General features: G+C 43.2%; 1 protein-coding gene and 1 long non-coding RNA gene across 2 annotated transcripts in view; both read right to left on the bottom strand.

The window, feature by feature from the left end:
* Positions 1–14772, bottom strand: part of TCF7L1 (transcription factor 7 like 1) — a 179285-nt gene that overhangs the window by 83641 nt on the left and 80872 nt on the right. The gene's annotated exons all lie outside the window — the stretch shown is intronic.
* On the bottom strand, positions 9695–14203 carry LOC111551136. Its single transcript, XR_002734280.1, has 3 exons — positions 14162–14203; positions 10649–10835; positions 9695–9865 (listed from the first exon to the last, which is right to left on the bottom strand). It is a non-coding gene; the product is annotated as an uncharacterized LOC111551136 (long non-coding RNA).

Genomic DNA, 14772 nt, shown 5'->3' with positions numbered 1-14772 from the left:
AAAAAAAAAAAAAAAATAATCTTTTTCAAATGAAATTAGGATTGTTGTTTCTCTTAATATGCTTACTTGGTTAAAAAATAAAAATAGGCCGGGCGCGGTGGCTCAAGCCTGTAATCCCAGCACTTTGGGAGGCCGAGACGGGCGGATCACGAGGTCAGCAGATCGAGACCATCCTGGCTAACATGGTGAAACCCCGTCTCCACTAAAAAAAAAATACAAAAAATTAGCCGGGCGAGGTGGCGGGCGCCTGTAGTCCCAGCAACTCGGGAGGCTTAGGCAGGAGAATGGTGTAAACCCGGGAGGCGGAGCTTGCAGTGAGCTGAGATCCGGCCACAGCACTCCAGCCTGGGCGGCAGAGCGAGACTCCGTCTCTAAATAAATAAATAAATAAATAGTAAAAATAAAAAGAGGGGGTATTACTCTGACAGTCCCTCTCCCCCACCAAGTTTTCTGAAAATCGAATGGTCCAAAAAACCCAGGTGTTGTTCAAGTGGCAAGTACTCTAGTAGTTCATGGGAAGAACAGGTCGCCAAGGCCTGAGGGGGAGAGAGGCTCCTTTAGTTGAGTCCAGCAGGGGTTTGATAGTGTAAGCAGAGGAGATCAACGCAGTGAGCAGAGCTAAGTGCAAAGGGGTGGGGGCAGGAGGAGAAGTCCAAAGATATCCAGTAGGAGGGATTTGGTAGAGTTGTTACAAGGTAGATGCTGGAAAAACAGTAAAACAGCATCGGGGTGAACATTTGTTAAGCACCAACTCACTCTGGGGATCAAGTGCTTGTATTGTCTCAGGCACTCTAGGTATGCTTGTGCACATTTGATCTTAAAGCCTCTCTGAGTGAGTCCCATCCCCATCCTGCAGAGTCATAGGGTAAAATGGCAGCAGCGGTACTATTTGAACCCAAGCCCTGACTGTTTTCGCTGCCTCAGAAGCAAGATCTTGTGTTCAATCTATGGTCAATGAGGATGCCTTGAAGGTTTGCAAGCACGAGAATGACATGGAGAAAGCAGTGCACTGGGAGGTTAAAAAAAAAAAAAAAGAAAGAAAGAAAAGGATATAAACAGAAAGGGAAGAGCTGGAGTTAGGGGCACTACCGCAGTGATCCAGGCTGGAAAACCACAAACTGTGTCTTCTAAGAGATGGCTCTGGGATCAGAGGAAAGTTTTAGAGAATACACAGAACCTAGGAGTGAGTGGTTATTATGGGACAGGAGGGAGAGAAGAGCTGAAGTCAGCAAGTTTGGGTGATTAGGAGAATGGGAACTAAGAAAATAGAGAAGTTGGGAAAGGAAGCTACTTTATGGTCGCAGATTTCCACAAAAACTTGGAAGTTGCACTGACATAGAGAAGCGCAGTGTGGCACAGCAGCGAAGAAGCCAGGTTCCAGGCTAGCCCAGGTTCAAATCCTGGTTTTGCCAGTGACTTAAAGGACTTGCCACTGTCTTAGGCAAGTAATTTATCTGTGTGTCAACTTCCTTAATGGTAAAATAGGGACAGGTACAAAATAGAGCTGGTACCATTCCTTCTGAAACTATTCCAATCAATAGAAAAAGAGGAAATCCTCCTTAACTCATTTTATGAGGCCAGCATCATCTTGATACCAAAGCCTGACAGACATACAACAAAAAAAGAATTTTAGGCTAATATCCCTGATGAACATCGATGCAAAAATCCTCAATAAAATACTAGGAAACCGAATCCAGCAGCACATCAGAAAGCTTATCCACCATGATCAAGTTGGCTTTGTCCCTGGATGCAAGGCTGGTTCAACATACTCAAATCAATAAACGTAATCCATCACATAAACAAAACCAACGACAAAAACCACATGATTATCTCAATAGATGCAGAAAAGGCCTTTGACAAAATTCAACAGTCCTTCATGCTAAAAACTCACAATAAACTAGGTACTGATGGGACATATCTCAAAATAATAAGAGCTATTTATGACAAACCCACAGCCAATATCATACTGAATGAGCAAAAACTAGAAGCATTCCCTTTGAAAACCGGCACAAGACAGGGATGCCCTCTCTCACCACTCCTATTCAACATAGTATTGGAAGTTCTGGCCAGGGCAATCAGGCAAGAGAAAGGAATAAAGGGTATTCAATTAGGAAAAGAGGAAGTCAAATTGTCTGTGTTTGCAGATGACATGATTGTATATTTAGAAAACCCCATTGTCTCAGCCCTAAATCTCCTTAAGCTAGTAAGCAACTTCAGCAATGTCTCAGGATACAAAATCAATGTGCAAAGATCACAAGCATTCCTATACGCCAATAACAGATAAACAGAGAGCCAAATCATGAGGGAACTCCCATTCACAATTGCTTCAAAGAGAGTAAAATACCTAGGAATCCAACTTACAAGGGATGTGAAGTGCCTCTTCAAGGAGAACTACAAACCACTGCTCAATGAAATAAAAGAGGACATAAACAAATGGAAGAACATTCCATGCCCATGGATAGGAAGAATCAATATCGTGAAAATGGCCATACTGCCCAAGGTAATTTATAGATTCAATGCCATCCCCATCAAGCTACCAATGACTTGCTTCACAAGAGGTGGAAAAAACTACTTTAAATTTGATATGGAACCAAAAAAGAGCCTGCATAGGCAAGAAAATCCTAAGCAAAAAGAACAAAGCTGGAGGTATCACACTACCTGACTTCAAACTATACTACAAGGCTACAGTAACCAAAACAGCATGGTACTGGTACCAAAACAGATATATAGGCCAATGGAACAGAATAGAGCCCTCAGAAATAACACTGCACATCTACAACCATCTGATCTTTGACAAACGTGACAAAAACAAGCAATGGGGAAAGGATTCCCTATTTAATAAATGGTGCTGGGAAAACTGGCTAGCCATATGTAGAAAGCTAGAACCGGATCCTTTCCTTACACCTTACACAAAAATTAACTCAAGATGGATTAAAGACTTACATGTAAGACCTAAAACCATAAAAACCCTAGAAGAACACCTAGGCAATACCATTCAGGACATAGGCATGGGCAAAGACTTCATGACTAAAACACCAAAAGCAATGGCAACAAAAGCCAAAATAGACAAATGGGATCTAATTAAAGAGCTTCTGCACAGCAAAAGAAACTATCATCAGGGTGAACAGGCAACCTACAGAATAGGAGAAAATTTTTGCAATCTATCCATCTGACAAAGGACTAATATCCAGAATTTACAAAGAACTTAAACAAATTTACAAGAAAAAAACAAATAACCCCATCAAAAAGTGGGCAAAGGATATGAACAGACACTTCTCAAAAGAAGACATTTATGCAGCCAACAGACACATGAAAAAATGCTCATCATCACTGGCCATCAGAGAAATGCAAATCAAAACCACAATGAGATACCATTTCACACCAGTTAGAATGGCGATCATTAAAAAGTCAGGAAACAACAGGTGCTGGAGAGGATATGGAGAAATAGGAACACTTTTACACTGTTGGTGGGACTGTAAACTAGTTCAACCATTGTGAAGACAGTGTGGCGATTCCTCAAGGATCTAGAACTAGAAATACCATTTGACCCAGCCATCCCATTACTAGGTATATACTCAAAGGAGTATAAATCATGCTACTATAAAGACACATGCCCATGTATGTTTACTGCAGCACTATTCACAATAGCAAAGACTTGGAATCAACCCAAATGTCCATCAATAATTGACTGGACAAAGAAAATGTGGCACATATACACCATGGAATACTATGCAGCCATAAAAAAGGATGAGTTCATGTCCTTTGCAGGGACATGGATGAAGCTGGAAACCATCATTCTCAGCAAACTATCACAAGGACAGAAAACCATACACCGCATGTCCTCACTCATAGGTGGGAGTTGAACAATGAGAACACATGGACACAGGGAGGGGAACATCACACACTGGGGCCTGTTGGGGGTTGCGGGCTGGGGGAGAGAGAGTGTTAGGAGAAATACCTAATGTAAATGACGAGTTGATGGGTGCAGCAAACCAACATGGCACATGTATACTTCTGAAACAAACCTGCACGTTGTGCACACGTACCCTAGAACTTAAAGTATAATAAAAAAAGAAAAAATAAGGTAAAATAGGGACAAAGAACAGCACGTACCTCATGAGAGGGTTGCTGTAGGGACTAAAGGTGTTCTTATTTGTAAAGTCTTAGAAAGTGTATGCCTTGTGGGGTTAAATCACTCATTCTCCCATTTTTTTTGCTGTGGGTGGTTGCTTTTGGGTACTTCTTGCTGGATTTTGCATCTTTCTTCATCCCCCTTCTCATTCTCAGCACACCAATATCTATCCAGCCCTACCTGGGGAAGCAGACACCCCATACATCCACCTCCAGCAGCTCACCTGATCAGGACTTATTCCCTACCCTTGCCGGCCCCTCCCTCTAACCCCCCTTGGCTGTGGGGTCCTGCTCAGACACTCAACCATCCACCAAACACTCTAACTTCCACCTGGGATTCTGACAGGTGAATAAAAATGAAATATTTAAAACCTTTTATTTTGTGGCCAGGCATGGTGGCTCATGCTTGCAATCCCAGCACTTTGGGAGGCTAAGGCAAGAGGACCGCTTGAGGCGAGGAGTTCGAAACCCTGTCTCTACAAAAAATTTGGAAAAATTAGCAGGGCATGATGGCACACACCTATAGTCCCAGCTACTCAGGAGGCTGAGGTGGGAAGATTGCTTTGGCCCAGGAGTTTGAGGCTACAGTGAGCTATGACTGTACCACTGCACTCTACCCTAGGTGACTGAGTGAGATTCCACCTCAAAAACAAATCTTTTTGGAAAATTTCCAATGTACACAAAAGTAGAGAGAATAATATAATGAATCTGGTTAAGCCACCACCAGGTTCCGCAGTTACTAGCTCATGGCCCATCTCCATTCATCTATCCCCCACCCACTCCTTGCTCATCCACCCGTAAGCCCAAGACTATTTTGAAACACAGCCCAGATAGCCTATCACTTCATTGGTAAATATTCCTATGTGTTATCTCTAGAAAGCAGGAAATTTTTTAAAATCCTAAAAAATGTTTTTAAGGGTTAACAATAATTTTCTAATATTATGACTTACAAATAATTTTTCCCTATGGTTTATTTCAATCAGGATCCGATGCATGGTCCATACATTTGCCATTGGTCAATTTATGTCTTTTATTCTTTTTTAAAGCCTTTAATCTTTTTTTTTTTTTTTTTGAAATGGGGTCTCATTCTGTCACCCAGGCTGGACTGCAGCACTGCAATCTAGGCTCACTGCAGCCTCTGCCTCGCTGTCTCAAGAAATCCTCACAACTAAGCCTCCCAAGTAGCTGGGATGACAGGTGCATACCACTGTCACGGGCTAATGTTTTGTATTTTTGGTGGAGACCATAGTGGGGTTTCACCATGTTGCCCAGGCTGGCCTTGAACTCCTGAGCTCAAGCAATCCACACCATGGCCTCCCAAAATGCTGGGATTCAGGCATGAGCCACCATGCCTTTAGTCTTTTTTTTTTTTTTTTTTTTTTTTTGAGACAGTCTCACTCTTGTTGCCCAGGCTAGAGTGCAATGGCCGATCTCAGCTCACTGCAACCTCCACCTTCTGGTTTCAACTGATTCTCCTGCCTGAGCCTCCCGAGTAGCTGGGATTACAGGCATGTGCCACCATGCCTGGTTAATTTTGTATTTTTAGTAGAGACAAGGTTTTACCATGTTGATCAGGCTGTTCTCGAACTCCTGATCTCAGGTGATCCGCCCTCCTCGGCCTCCAAAAGTGCTGGGATTATAGGCGTGAGCCACTGCATCTGGCCACTTTTAGTCTTTTTTAGCCTTTTAATCTTTAGGAGTCTTTCTCTTTCCCTATTTCCACCCTGCCCACGCCCCCGTACTATTCATGGAGGAAACCAAGTTATTGTTTCTGTAGTGTTTTTTGTTTTTTTTTTTTAAAGTCTGGATTTTGCTAATCATATCCTCATGGTGTCAGTCTAACATGTTCTTCTGAATTGTATTTCTGGTAAACTAATAATTAGATCTAGAGGCTTGATCAAATTCGGGTTCAATGTTATTTTACTTTATTTAGGGGAGAGGGAATGCCATGGTTTGAATATGTCCCCCAAAGTTCATGTTTTGCAAGCTTAATCCATAATGCAACAGTGTTGAGAAGTGGAAACTTTAAGAGGTGATTAGGTTATGAGGGCTGTGCCCTCATAAATGTATTAATGTCCTTACTGTGGGGGTTCCTGATAAAAGTATGAGTTTGCCCCCCATCCTCCATCCTGCCGTCTTGTGCACACACATGTGTAAACTCTTGCCTTTCTGCTATAGGACGACGCAGCAAGAAGGCCCTTGCCAGATGCTGAGCAGACGCCGGCACTATGCCCTTGGACTTCCCAGCCTCCTTAACTGTGAGCCAAGTAAATATCTTTCCTTTATAAATTACCCAGTTTGTGGTGTGCTGTTACAGCAATACAAAATGAACTAAGACAGGGAACAAGACTATTTCTTCTTCATTTATTAGCTGAAATATTTCTGTAAGAAAAACTTTCCTCAACTAGTGGCCCAGTGGCAAACAGCACACAGCACAGGCAGGATAAATGCGTGATTCTGTCTCTCTATTAACACATTGAAAATAATGACTTAGCTCCCTGTTGTCCTCCAAAGGAGACCAGTGTTGTTGTTTATTTGGTTGTGTTTTTTGGTGTCATTGTGAACTTAAGGATTTTAATAAATACAATATATTCTTGATGATCTAATTATTTCATTTTTTCCATCTTATTCAGGTTGGCTGCTGAGTCCTTCTGATCTAGCAGTCCTAGTACCTGAGTCTGTAACAGTAGACTTGGGTCTCTAATGGTCTTCAATAGTTTTCATGCTTTCTTGTATAACAATATATTCTAGGTTAATACATCTAGGCTGATACATCAAATCAGCTCCTTCTATCAGGAGCCTGGTTTTATTTTAACTGGGAAATGGTATTTGGAGAATATAATCTGAGCACTGGAGCTGGTCAGTGCTATTGAGATAATCATTGTTTCTAACCTTTTCCAGTGGATAGAGCTACAAAATATATCTTCTCTCTCTTTTAAGCATCATAATAACTTTCAAAATAAGCTTTAATTTTAAAATGAAAACTAAATTATTTATTCCCACTTTTCTGAAGTTTTAGAAATGTTATTTTTAGTTATGGAATAAACTATCATCTAGTTATAAAACTATAGGCTGGGCGCAGTGGCTCATGCCTGTAATCCCAGTACTTTGGGAGGCAGAGGCAGGCAGATCATGAGGTCAAGAGATCGAGACCATCCTGGCCAACATGGTGAAACCCTGTCTCTACCAAAAATACAAAAATTAGCCGGGCACAGATGCACATGCCTGTAGTCCAAGCTACTTGGGAGGCTGAGGCAGGAGAATCGCTTGAACCTGGGAGGTGGAGGTTGCAGTAAGCTGAGATTGCGCCACTGTACTCCAGCCTGGGTGACAGTGAGATTCTGTCTCAAAAAAAAAAAAAAAAAAATATATATATATATATACATATTTTAAAGTAGAGAAAGTAAGTAGAGACACTAATGGACCTCAGATTGAAAGTTTACCATTTTCCCATATTAATCTCAGAGCTCCCCACGTCTTTTTTCTTCTTAAAGAATGAAGTGTTATTGATACAGCTTAAGTATCCAATCTGTCATTCATTTATCTGCCCTCCCAGAAGTAACTGTTGTCCTAAAGGTACTGCTTGTCATACCTCTGCATGTTTTTCATTAAATATATTTCAGTACACATGTATTATCCACAATTTATGGGCTCAATGAGCGTCTTCAATTTTTTATTTTGAAAAACTCTATTTTAAAGGAAAGTTATAGGAAAAGCACAATAAACACCCATCTGTCCTTCATCCAGATTAATCATCATTAACATGTTCACGCACTGTCTTTGCTTGCCTCCCTCTCCTATGTATGTATTCACACACACACATTTTAATTTGTCAGAACCATTTGAAAGTCATTTGTCAACACTGTAACACCTTACCCTCAAATACCTCAGCCCCCATCTCCTAAACACCAGGGCATTCTCCTGTATAACAAAATGCAGTTATCATTCTCTTGGGAGTTACAAACATTCTTATACACGGCACTACATTTTAGGTATCTTTTAGCCCCTTATTGTTTCTTTCTTTCTTTTCAAAGAGATGAGGTCTCACTATGCTGCCCATGTGGTCTTGGGGAACTCCTGGGTTCAAGTGATCCCACTGCCTTGGCCTTCCAAAGTGCTGGGATTATAGTGTGAGCAACTGTGCCCAGCCTAGCCACTTACTTTTTCTAATGAGTGTTTTGGAATTTATTCATGTTAATACATGTAGACCTGAGTTAATTCATTATATTCTACTATATGAATTTATTTATTTATTTAATACATAGATGGCCACATATGTTGTTTCTAGTTTATGCTACTGTAAACGTTGCAGCAAGGAATATTCTTGTTCATGTCCCTTGTGCTCATGTGTAGTAAATTTGCTGGGTCATAAGATATGTGCATCTTTGATTTTACTAGATATTGCCAAATCATTCTTCAACATAATACGCAAATGTGTCATTTATTAACAAACACCTTCGCCAACATCAGTATTCTTAGACTTTAACTTTTGCCATCTCATTGTTTTAGTCTGCATTTCTCTGATCCTGCTTCTTTCTTTCAATGGAAAGCATACAACAGCCTTTTCTGGAAAAAAAAAAAAATTTGTTTTTTGAGATGGGGTTTCACTCTGTTGCCCAAGCTGGAGTGCAGGGGCACAATCATGGCTCACTGCAGCCTCTAACTTTTGGGCTCAAGCCATCCTCTCACCTCAGCCTCCCAAGTAGCTGTTGTGTGCCTATTTTATTTTATTTTTCGTAGAGACAGGGTCTGGCTGTGTTGACCTGACTGGTCTTGAACTCCTGGCCTCAAGTGATCCTCCCGCTTCGGCATCCCAAAGTGTTGGGATTACAGGTATGAGCCACTGCTCCTGGCTCTGAACATCTTATGTCACCATTATGACCGCCCATCACAGGGTATCCTTTTATCTTATTATTTCTCATATTTTCCCCTGCCTAGATGGTCAGCTGCCACCTAATCTGCAGATGACTGCGCTATCCAATAACCAAGCAGTTCTTCTATCAAGTCAGGAAAAGCCTGGGTAAATATCCAAGGACCTCTCCTAGAGGTAAAAATGCAAAAGCTTTAGGAGAGAACACTATCACCAGCTTTTTTTCCCCCACCATTGGAATAAAAAGACATTTTAACTAAACATTTCCTAGTTCATAATTTTAATACAGATGTTCGGAACCACTAGAAGTCAGATAAGGCTGGGCGTGGTAGCTCAAGTCTGTAATCCCAGAACTTTGGGAGGCCAAGGCGGGCAAATCCCTTCAACCCAGGAGTTCAAGACCAACCTGGGCAATGTGGTGAAACTCCATCTCTTCAAAAAATACAAACATTAGCCAGGTGTGGTGGCATGTGCCTATAGTCCCAGTTATTTGGGAGGCTGAGGCAGAAGGATTGCTTGAGCCCAGGAGACGGAATTGCAGTGAGCCAAGATCATGCCACTGCACTCCAGCCTGGGTGACAGAGCAAGATCTTGTCTCAATAATAATAATAATAATAATAGATAAATAAAATAAAGTTAGAAAAGTGTGGGATGCATTTGAGAACATTTTTAATCACAAACAGCTAGAGTTAATTATAGTGCTTTGAAAAGGGAGCATTTATTGTCTGGAAAACCAATTTCTTAAGAGATATAAGACATATATAAGAAAATTTCACCCTATAAATACATAGTGAACACCTCTTGGGCATTCTTCTAGGCACGGGAGAAGAGGACATGATTTTTGATCCCAAGGAATTCCATGGTCTAGTGAAGGAGACAAACAAGAAAAAAATTATTTTGATAAAAACTGGTTAGACCTAATTTAGTGCTAGTACAAGCTGAGCATCCCTAACCCTAAAATCCAAACTCCTAAACACTCCAAAACCTGAAACTTCTTGAGTACTAACACGACACTCAAACGAGATGCTGACTGGGGCATGTCAGATTTTCCAGTTACAGATGCTCAGTTGGTCAGTATAATGCAAACATTCCCAAATCCAATAAGAGTTTCAAAACTGCAAAACACTTCTGGCCCCAAGCATTTTGGATAAGGGATACTTGGCCTGTACAGGGTATTGGGGGAGGGAGTACAGTGGGGAATCATGGGCAAGGAACATGCTACTCAGTGGCGGGTAGGGTGTCAGTAAACTCTCAAAAACAAAAGTGCCTCAACAGCATCTTGGGATCACTGGTGAGGATACTGGTCGGCAGTGGAACATCCAAGTCTGTACGGCTTAAGAGCACGGTGCCCATGGGAAGAAGCTGGGACACAGGCTGTGACACTCCAATACTGCGACATGAGTAGTGAGTGACATCAAACATGAGCAGAATGTATCTTCCCTCTTTTGAACTAATTCACTTTAAACAAAGACCTTGGAAATTAAGAGCGTAGAACACCTTGATTTCCTTCTTCTGTGAACAAATTGTTCTGTTTCTCAGAGTGCTTCAGCTGCAAGTCAGTATAACTTGCCAGGTTTGCTTCAATCTTATCTACCTCATATTTGTAATTATCAAAGTTAGGAAGTTCACAGGCTTAGGTGAACTTACAAACATTTGTTGTAGAGTGAAAATGGCCATAATGTATACACTTGTTTCAAGTTGACACTCTTAGTTTGCCAATGTGGTGAGGGCTGGAAGTGTCTTAAACAATGCCTCATATTCAACACACACGTGGGATTCCCCTTCTGAATTGGAGATGGCTTGCCTCCGAAGACTTCTGGTAAATCACCACATTCTGGGGACAATGAATGGGGTCATTAAGAAGGCAACTCTTCCTTGCTGGGACACAGGGAGAGGAAGGCTTGCATCCAGGTAGTACTAGAACCCATGCCTGGACTCTCTCCTGCAAGGCTCAGATCAAACATCTCCCCAAAGCCTCTGCCTCCTTCTCCAAGCTTGAGTAGCCCCTTTCTCAGGTATTGCAGGTGACATTTTATTCCACTTTGTTGGCACTCATCGCAGGTATTGTAAAGACTCACGTTCCTGTTTGTTCTCTTACATTGTAAGCTCTGGAGGGCTGGGACCCTATCATGCTCTCCTTGGTAACCACAGAAGGTGTCTGGTAATTGCTAACTGGAGAGAGGGATGCATGCACACCAGGCATTCTTCCAGGGCTGGGAGGAAGGGGCTAACGTTGGTCTGATTAATTTCCCAACATACGCATTCTACAAGCAAAGGGAAGCATGGAAATGTATGTGGGCTGGTATGTTTGTTTCTATCTTATTTTACTTTCTGAGGCAAAATAAAAAGGGTAAGATGAACTGAGTTAAGTTAATATCACCAACCGCTCACTGGAAGTTGTTTGGAATCCATCGTTTCCGAAAACTCCAAGCACAGCAGGAGGCGAGGTTCCCAGATGGCAAGTGGGCTGTCGGGTCTTCATGGGCAGCGGAAACGGGCAAATTGCATTTTGCACAGTCACATACCTTCTCAACAGAGCCCAGCTATTATTTCCTCACCAGTCAAGTGATGCGGGATGGGGGAGGGGAGAAATGCTGCCCAGAGCCAGGGGAAGGAAAGGCTGGGCAGGCAGGGCCCAAACTTGCTCATACTTTGTTAGCGCTCTTTCTTCCCTTTTGAATAAAATCTGCATTCCCTTTCTCGGAGAAGGGCAGCCGGGCTCCCCACCTAACACAGCCCTGAATACAGTGGACTTGGTGCCCCAAAGCCAAGCTCCTCAAGGAAGCTGAACCTAGGCCAGCATCAGCACAAGAAGAGAAAGGGAGATTGTCCCCCCGCCCAGCGCCAACATTTCATTCTCTTCAGAGGCCTCAAAACCCTAATTTGACCACAAAAACCTGGCCTCTGGTGTTTCTGTTATGAGTATCGGATTCCTTCGGCTGAACTTGGCTGTTCACTGCCTGAACAAATTACATTAACAATACAGAGAAATGTATACAGGGCCTTAAAAACACTGCTGAGCAGGGACCAAAACAAAGACAGCCGTGTCCTAGCAACAAACCTCACCACCACCACCATCCCTCCCCCTCAGCAGCCTTGGGCCCTGCCAGGGATTGTAAGCCATTGAGCTCCGCTCTTCTCTGCAAACAATTAGGGACAGAGAAGTCACAATTACAGATGGGATTTACAGCCAAAGGAGCAATCTATAAATCACAGTGCTCCCACCCCCGGCCATTCCCAGCCAGATAATCAGAGCCAGATGTTCGGCACAGCTGCTTCAACGTGGGTACACTGTTGGCCAACTCGACCACGCTCCCGCTCTGAGAACCAGCAAAGGCCCCAGCCAAGCCATCCTACCAAGCCAGAGGGGGCCTCTGCACCCTGGAGCCCGCCCAACTGTAGGAAAAATTGCATCGTGTGGGAACTGTTTGTTGAAGCCATTGTAGAGGTACATCACTGGCGAGGGTATGTGGCTCCCCGGAGTTCCCTGGAATGCTGCACAATTTCGTGATAGTGGTGACAATGACAATCAGCATCTTTAGCATTTATTGATCACTTGCTACAGACTCACCACTGGGTGGAGCACGTTACAGGTACTCCTTTGCTAAAGAACACTCAAGAGTTCACCCAATTCACAAAGAAACGGAATCTGAGAGAGGGCAACTGTTTTTTAGAAGATCCTGGTGTTAAAGTGGCAGAACAGCAATTCAGAGCTGGATCTGCTTGACCTTGATGCCCCAGGAAGCTCATCTAATTGTAGAGGGATGGACAGACTCTGGTTTCAGGGCACAGGGCTGGAGTTTCCAAATTACTCTCTTGATGGTCAAACTAGGAAGAGACTTGCCATTATTTTACTCTCCATCGCTGGCTGGTGTTTTAAATGTCTGGACTGAACCAAATCAGGTTTTTAGCACCTAGGACCAGGGGACAGCAAACTCCAAATATGGTAAAAGCTAAGTTATTCAAATGCTGCCAAGGTGTCTCTGTTCACAGTCCACCTTTATGCATATTTTTTCTTTATTGTTACTTATTCACTGAGATATAGCATATATACAGTAAAATGTACACATCTTTTTTAAAACTCGGGGAGCCCCCCGCTACCAGAATAGGTTCAGAGCGATTCCCCACATCTTAAATGTACAGCTCAATTAGTACATCTGTATAAACTTGTGTCACCACCATCAGATCAAGATACAGAACATTCTAGAACCATTCTAGAAGGTTCTTGCATATACTGTCCCAGCCAACTTTCCTCTGCCCCCAAGGTGACTCCTACTCTAACCTTTATCACCATAGACAGTTTTGTTTTTGAGCCTTATTGTGTCTTGTTTTGAATATACATGTCTTTTGTACAGTTTTGGTTATTCTCAGGGTCAAATCACAGCTCCCAATTCAAAACTACCAACAATGAAAACTCGAGATAACACAACTAGTTCTATCAACTGGCACTGGCTTTGGGAGATGATTCCACAACATCCCTAACGCCTCCTCACGGGACCCTGCTCCTGGTGACTAAGACTGCCCTTGCCCTCAAGGGGCAAAGAGGCCCCAGGCCATTTGTCTTCGAGCATCACCCGGTAATCGAATCTGGTAGTAACAAGCTGTGTTTACCCCTCTTGCCACCCGTCATCCTTGACATGCTGACAGCCACCATCTTTCACTCCTCAGGAAGTGCAGCAGGGCATGGAGGATGTGGCTATGGCTCTTCACGGGAGGGAGAGGATGACACGGGCTGGAATGCCTGGGCTCCCTGACACAGTTCAGGCTGCTGAGCACAGCACTCCCCGATCATCCCTCACGCCTCTCACCACCCCGGAGGTCCTTGGTGGCTAAGTCGGGGTGTTCCAGAGTGAGAATGGCAGCAGGAGCATCTCACTGGGGTGGGAGGAAGCCCCCCATCCATGCACAGTGGGACACTCTCTGGATCCAGTCTTTAATTCAGAAATCTGGACAGAAAGCTATGCAAGATATGGGGGCAGTGGGTTGGAGCTGTGAGATGTTTCAGTTGAGATGACACAAAAAGAGCTAGCACATTGGAGAGAGATTCTGAGAAAAGAAAACACACTCCTGGGTGCTGGGAGGAGGGTCATGGGCAGAATTTTCTTTTCTTGGCCTTCTCTCCACAGTCTTGACCTCTCCCGAAAGCGCAATACTGCCCACCTTAGCTCCTTGGTGCTGCCCCACTTTCACTTCCCAGGGTGGTTATTTTTAGCTGCCCCAAGCACCTGTTTGTTTCCATGACTGTTGAAAATTCTAAATGTGTTGGCATATTATGACATGGGACATTTCCAAGGGATCTAGTGCCATCAGCCGGAAATGGCAAATCCTTAGGAATTTTCATTCTCATTCAAGTATTTGTGGCTGATACATAAATACAGTGACCTTACCTTCCAAATAAAACCCCAGGGCATGGGACTCCTCAAAGGCTATTTTTTGGTATTACTTCTAAGTGTGAGACAATCAGAGACGTGTCATTGGGATGTGGAAACTATAGAATTATAGGGTATTGCTGATTTGTGGGGAATATGTCTCATATAATAAGGACCACCAGAAAATTCAGAACTTAAAATCAGCATAGACACAGGCTACTCTAGAGTTCTGCATTTTGAAGTTTAATACAGTCCCTTGTCATGGCTGCTGCCACCCAAAAAGGAGCTGGGGTCCATTCATGCACCTGGCCCCCAAACCCTCCCCTGCTCCAGCCACAGGGAAACTGGAGGCTTCTCCTCCCCGTCTTTGTGCTCCCCTTCAAGGCGTCTTCTGGGCCTCCC

This window comes from Piliocolobus tephrosceles, chromosome 15 (assembly GCF_002776525.5).
Source record: "Piliocolobus tephrosceles isolate RC106 chromosome 15, ASM277652v3, whole genome shotgun sequence".
Taxonomy (NCBI): domain Eukaryota; kingdom Metazoa; phylum Chordata; class Mammalia; order Primates; family Cercopithecidae; genus Piliocolobus; species Piliocolobus tephrosceles.
This window is presented reverse-complemented; position numbering and strand designations above follow the sequence as displayed.